Raw genomic sequence first — 7,247 nt, forward strand, 5'->3', positions numbered from 1 at the left:
GGTTGGAGTGGGGTTAGAGAAGCCAATAAAAGAGGTAAATAAATGTGTAATCATAAATTGAGAAAATGGTTAAGTGGGAAACGTCAAGTAAGGTCTTCCAACCAGACCACCATATCCTCTTGCAAACTGGCCCAAGTCACTGTGGGGAAAGGTAGAGTCTCTCACTGAGGAGCACCGAAGTCACCCGCCACTGGTTCTGTTCTGCTGGTAATACAAATGGAGGTTGAAGACCTCACCTCAAAATCATTCTCTTTCAGCCTACTGGCTGCAACATGAAAGGGCGGTGAAATTGATTTTCATGGCAACTCCAAAGTTGAAATAAGAAGCAATCTCCAGGTTCTAATAGTCCTATTTTTCAGAAAACTTATTCTGAGTAATTCTCTTAGACAAGGGAGCTGCTAAAATATGGGTCCGGTCCCTGGTATTGTTCCAAATGAAATTTTCCAATTACAAACATCATTTGGGCGTTGGGCGGAGCAATGAGGAGACTCCTTGACACACTCCATTGTTTTCAAATGTGTGTGATAAAAACTGTATAAGAAAACAAAGAGATAAGGGGGCCAGGTGGGTGCGGTCAGAAGGCCTCTCCTGGCCTCTAAGGTCTTCGGGCAGGAAGACATCTTCGTGAACTGGAACCTTGTGTGTGTGGGTCTCGCTTCCCGGGCTGCTGGGGGGGAAGCATTTAAGTGTGGGACCGCGAGAAGCGCTTGTAAACAGAAAGCGGGGCGGAGATGGTTCCCGGCTGTCATGGTGAAGCGGGCGGGTTCCTGAAACCCAGCCCCAGTCAGGAATAGACTGCAGGCCCCGCAGGTGACGGGAAAGAAGCAGCGGTGGCCAGGTGAGCATCTGCCTGTTTCTGTGCTGCCTGGCTCTTCATTATGGGAAAGGTGTGGGGGTGACAGCCTTGTAAATATCCGAGAAGCTCCCTGGGGTAGCGGTGATTTTGCTGTTTCTTCCATGCTCTCGTTTTTATTTCATTCTGGAGACTGCACTACAATGCAGTGAATAATGGGTGAGGGGAGATTACATGATATTTTGTCCGCTTATTTTTATGAATCAGGTATATAAGTAGAAATCAGTTGAAAAAGCAGATCCCAGTTGAAAAAGCAGATCTTGTTCTGTGCGCGTTGTTTTTAGTACCCCCGCTCCCTTCCTCCCTACTTCTTCCCCTGGGTCCTGGAAGACAAACCACAGCAGAGCTTTTAACTCACATTGAGCTAAGGCTCCCAGAGAAACAAGAATTGTACCTTCTGTTGACTCCGCTCATTTTTAATGGATAGTAAATGACACTGTGTGACTGATGACTAGCATGATTTGGTCTATTATGAGGATTACTAAGCTTAAAAAGTCAGGATAAGAAAATTTCAGACTCACTTCTCAAACGACAGACAAAATAAGTTACTGCTGAGATATACAAATGAATGACAAATTAAAACTGATCTAGATTTATAGTTTGCAAAGCAGGACAGGTCCAAATTAACAAGGTAAAAAGAAAATGAAGTGGAAAACTAATTGGAAAGTTTTCCCCCCTGGAAAAAAAAAAAAAACCGGTTTTGGGGGTTTTTTTTTTTTGTCTTTAATATTTTAATTTCAGTAGTCGTGGTAAACTGTGATTTGTATTCATTCATAAGATATTTTATTATAAAATAACCACATGTAAGTTAAAATTGGTGTACCTAAAATAAAATAACAAGGCAGTTTTGTTTCATTAACTTCATGAACACGCCCTAACCATAACTTGGCTAAAAGGTCAGGAGACATATATCACCTTGGTTACATAGTCTAACTTTTAGTTAGTGGAAGAATATTCAGTTAAATCGAACGTAAGAAGTGTTTTTAAATCGGGAACATCAAGGAAATACTATTTTGCCTGAAGAGTTTGTCTTTACAATGATTATTTTCACAATATAATGGTTCATAGCAAGAACTATAAAGCCAGACTGGGTTTGAATTCCTTCTTGGCCACTTCCTAATGTACAACCTTGGACATTTTACTTGCTATATTTCTTGATCTGTTGAAAGAGGATAATAAAAGTACCAATCTCATAAGATTGTTGTGAGGAGTAAATGAGTTAATATTTTTAAAGTACTTAGACAGTGAATGTAGTAATTGCTATATGTATGTTTATTAATATATAAAATAAAATTATACTGGTGTTGAAAGTAAAGTGGCAGTTGCCAGGAATTGGAGGGTGGAGCAAAATGGAGAGTTGTTAAATGGGTACAGAGTTTCAGTTTTGCAAAATCAAGAGTTCTAGAGATTGGTTGCAAAACAGTGTGAATATACTTAACAGTACTGAACTGTATACTTAAAAATAGTTAAGGTGGTAAATTTTATATAACGTGTATTTTCTCACAATTAAAAATTTTAAAAAGTATTAATGTTAGCAAAATTATGTATTCAAAATCTTTATTAGCACATAGCTGCCCTATCAACTGTTGCCTTTGCCATTGCGAAAATGCAACTTCTGGAGTCATCAGAGTAAGACTGGAGTCATGGAGTAAGATTCATTTATTTGGTAAATTCATGCAATTAAGACATCATAAAGAGCACAATTATAAGAAATAACACCTAAGAGACTATGGCACAATTCTAAAAATGCTCCTATACCAAGATTGCACATCCTAATCCTGTAAATATGGTGAAAAGTCACTTGATTATGTTGTTATATGGCATAGTTAAATTTAAGATGGGGAAATTATCAGGGTTGGCTTAAACTAATCACAAGAGCCCATAAAAGTGGAACATTTTCTCTGGCTGGGGAAATCAGAGAGATTTGAAGCCTGAAAAGGACTGAATATGTCATTGCTGTTTTGAAGATGGAAGATCCACTTGAGAAGGAATGGGGACAACCTTGAAAAATGCTAGAGGCCTGGAGTTGCTAAGGGTGGCCCAGCATGGACACTGGAATCTTAGACCTGGGGCTAAAGGGAACTGGAGTCTGCCAACAAATTGAATGAGCTTATAACTGGATTATTTAACAGAGCCTTTAGTTAAGAGCCCCGTGTGGCCAACACCTTGTTTTCAGCCTTGTCTAAGAGACCCTAGGCAGAGGATGCAACCAAGCCCACTCAGAGAGACCTTTAGAATTGTGAAGGGGTATTGTTTTAAGCTACTAAGTTTGTGAAAACGTGTTACCTACTGATAGAAAACTAATACAAACTCTAGCAGAAAAATGGGCAAGAGACAGGAACAGACTATCCATAGAAGAAAATGAAATGGCTAATAGACATGTGAAAATACATTCTCTTACCATTAATCAAAGAAACAAAACTGAAACCACACCAACATACCATTTTTCCAGCTATCAAATTTACGTGGACTGTTAAAAATTATGACTCTCCACTTGAGTTAGTGTGCAGTAGAGCAGACAGTCTCAGATGCCATGAGGGGTATGCAAAGTTTCTGAAAAGCTCGTTGGCTGAATGGATGAAAAACCTTACTAATGCTCCTTCCTTTGATCCAGTAATTCCACTTCTAGCAATCAATCCAAAGGAACTTATGAGAAATATTTTAAAAGTTAATGTTCACACATGCTTAAATGGTTTTAATTAGAAAAGTTGTATATTGAGAATAGTCTAAATGCCCACTAACAGGGGAACAGTTTAATTAATTATGGTATCATTAAAAGATATGATGTTACACAGACATTTAAAAGGATATTTATGAAGAATTTTAACTGTGGAAAGGTGTTGGGGGAATGGAGAAAAATAGGATAGAAAACTGTATCTACAGTATGCTGTCAACTATGTTTAAAAAACAGATCTGCCTAACTAGGAAAGGGGCCAAAACGGTCACCCATCGGGGAGGCTGAATAGGCTTGTTTATTTTCCTTTTTATACTTTTCTGTATTTTCAAAACGGTGAACAACAAACATGTGGTAGTTGTTTATAATTGCAATAGTCAAACATTATTTTGAAAGCTGTTAAGTTTCTGCCTTCTGAGGAATACAGTGAATCTGAAACATTGTCCAGACAAATAATGGAGAACATAAAAATCCATAAGTAACCTAAATATGTGGCAGAAAGTGATTTTTAAAATAAAAACTATGAGATATGAAATGACAAATATTGTTGGAAAGCTTGAAAATAAAGTTGGATGAATTTTTCTCGATGGGGTAATCAGTGAAAGCTTTGTGGTAGAAGGATCGCTGAATATCATAATGAAATAGTGGGAAAAAGAAGGTGCATGATTGAATTTTTATTAAAAATATTTGTTTTCTCATAGATTGATAAATTTTAGACTTTGAATTATAGACCTACATTAATTATACAAGTGGAAAATAAAGAACTATAGTGGATATGTAACCATTTGCAAAAAAACAAACCAATCCAAAACAAAAAAACCCCTTTCATGTTATGACTAGGAAAACCAAGCTGGGCCTAGTCCAGTAACATCTACATTAAGAAAACATACAAAAGTAATATTTACTGAATATTTTTAGATGCTTGATATACTCTATTCCAGTTTAATCATTTGTGTAGCCTAGTACTTAAAGTCTAGTCATACAACTAGTTGTTAAGAAGCAGGCAGGTAGATGGTTACTACTTCAATTACTAGTTTCAGAAGACCTGATTTTAATAGAAACCTAGAAAAGGTTACATCATTTGGGCAGATTTTTTTAGGATACCCTATCTCTAGACAGTTTCTAGAGCATCAGACCACTGCTGCTCCTTCATTTTCCTCACTGGCTCTCTTTTCTATTTTCATTTTACCTTATCGTCCCACACCTATAGAAAAGTACAGAAAGTATCTGTTTCCCCATTGGCTGCTAGCTAAATGACGATTTTCTTCATGGAGTACGTTAACCTCTTAAAAGACACTATATGGAGGGTTATCTACCACGGAATTGCTTTTTTCTTTTTCCTTTTTCTTTTAGAGTGGATTTTGAATTATATTCTAGCTTGAAGCTTCTGGTACATGCTAAATAATTCACAGGACTGACTTCTGAGTGAGAATGTAATAAAAATGACCACCAGTGGTAAATTCCATGCATTATGTTTGTTCTTTTTCATTGGCTACTGTAGATATTACCAGATAGACAATAATAAAAAACAAAACCCCACGTAATTTACCTTCATTCTGACAATAAGCTAAGAACTTTATTTGGTCCTTGAGTGTAATTAATCTTGATAGCAGCATGAATTAAGAGCAAAGACCAAAGTCTAAATATAGAGGCCATTGCATTGAGATGTCAGGCATGCTATTTTCATTAACATTTTATTTGTTTTTCAGATACTCATTAACTTAATTTGAGTTACGTATTTCAAATTGAATACCCCACTTATACGCCATATTTATGAGTATGGTAGAGATTTATTTGTTCAGTTATCTTGATTAGTGTAACCAATTTATAATTCAGTACAAACTAAAGCTGCCCTGTTCAGCCTTATCCAGTTTACTTTTGGACATTTATCTAACTAGGAAGTTGCTAAATGTTCACTTCACCTTGAGGTCTGCAAATGTGATTATGAATATAGATTTTCAGTCACAGAACAAGGAACATGTATTATAGGTTAGAAAACATCAGAAATGTAACTAGGAGTTTTTATGCTCCAGGAAATTAGCTAAATGATCTCCTCCCATGTGTTCATGATCCATTTTTATTAGTACTTTAACTTTTCTAAAACAATTTCTCTTCCACTAGGAGGGATTCATTGATTCATCAATTAAGCAAGTAAGATTTGAGCACTTGTTTTGTGCCGTGGCACAGAGCTCTTGTACTTGGAACCATGTATACAGTCTTGAAAAAACAGGCACAATTTTTGACTTCATGAAGCTTATTGTCTAGTGGGGGAGACAGAAGTAACCAGGCCATTTTTACCCAGAATGAAAAGTATTATAATTGAGAAAATCAGAGTGCCACAAGAGCACATAGTAGGGACATCCAAAACGGATGTGAAAGGTAGAGAAGAAGTGATACCTCAGCAGAGACCTTAAGGCTGAATTAAAATTAGCCAAGTTGTGTGCCTATGAGTTGGGGGCTGGGGTGTGGATAGGGAGGTTAAGAAAGAAGCCCAAGAAAGTAAGTGGCCGTGAGCTCTTACAGGCAATGTTAAGGAGTGTATAGTTTATCTAGAAGATAAGAAAGTTTTAATTTTAGAAAGCCCACCTCGCTGCAGTGTGGCAAATGGATTAGTGGAAGGCAAGACTAAAGAGTGGAAGACTGGGTAGCGGTGTCTGAAGTAAGCAATAAAGAAGGAGAAAAATGGATAGATGGCAGACCTCGTAGAAGCAGAATCAATATGACTTGCTGATTTGGAGTGTTTGTGGGTGAGGAAGTCAGGAGGGTCAAGGATGATGTTCATCTTTCTGGAGCAAATGATATCCTTCGCTATATGGAGAATGCCAGGAGCAGGGACAGGTTGAAGGTAAGATGAAGAGTTCGGGTTTTGTATATGAGAAGTTAGAGGACATCCAAAAGGCAGTTGCATGTGTGAGTCTATTCACAGGAGAACAGTCTGTTTCTCATCTACCATGGATTATACCAGAAGCCACAGGAATGGAGATCACTCAGGCAGAAGAAGAACTAAATAAGAGGTTTTTGGGGGTAAAATGGAGGAATACCTACATTTATGATATGGGCATAGGAAGGGGAGCTCATAAAGGGGACTGAAAGGAGCACCCAGAAATAAAGGAGAGATACCAAAGAGATTGTGTTGGTAAATTCATGAGAGCCATGCAAAAAGTGGGTGTTCAATAGATCTAATACTGCTGAGAGTTCAGTCAGTTGAGGGGTGAAAAGTCTCCTGGGTTTAGCAACAAGGAAATTGTTGGTGATCTCGGCCTGTGCAGTTTCAGCTGAGGCAGAACCAGATAGCTTCTGGGGAAAGAATGAATGAGTGGTGAGAGATGGGGTCAGAAAACATAAAGAACAAATTTCTTTAAAGAACTTGGAAGAAAAAGGGAGGACGGAAAAGTGTCCTACCTGTAGAGGATCTTGGGAGACAAGGGAAGGTTTTGCTTATTTATTTTTCTTTGAGAAGAGATATTCCTTTTGAATATGCTGCATCTTTCACTACTGAATCCCTTCACTCGGAGCCCAGCAGAAAAGCTGATGCCTGGTAACTCAAGTTGCCTTGAATAGTGCAGGAGGAACCCTTGAGTAAGTTAAAACCTTATCTCAGAGCTTCCCAAACTAATTGCTGTCATCACTCTCTCCACCAGTTTGTTGGTTTATAATGGGAGGAGATGAAAGAGAATGTGGTGACCCTTTCCCCGGTACCTTACAGATGACTCCTTTTGG

At 37.9% G+C, this 7,247-nt stretch overlaps 1 protein-coding gene across 4 annotated transcripts in view; it reads left to right on the forward strand.

Moving 5' to 3' along the window:
• The first annotated feature begins 678 nt into the window (after positions 1–678).
• Positions 679–7,247, forward strand: part of PLEKHM3 (pleckstrin homology domain containing M3) — a 171,491-nt gene continuing 164,922 nt past the window's right edge. For 3 of the 4 annotated variants that reach the window (XM_023536249.1, XM_023536252.1, XM_023536251.1), the window contains exon 1: positions 679–838. The gene's annotated coding sequence lies outside the window, so the exon portion shown is untranslated. The remainder of the gene's footprint in view (positions 839–7,247) is intronic. The other variant, XM_011369645.2, reaches the window with a different exon arrangement.

Source organism: Pteropus vampyrus, unplaced genomic scaffold (assembly GCF_000151845.1).
Source record: "Pteropus vampyrus isolate Shadow unplaced genomic scaffold, Pvam_2.0 Scaffold152, whole genome shotgun sequence".
Lineage (NCBI taxonomy): Eukaryota > Metazoa > Chordata > Mammalia > Chiroptera > Pteropodidae > Pteropus > Pteropus vampyrus.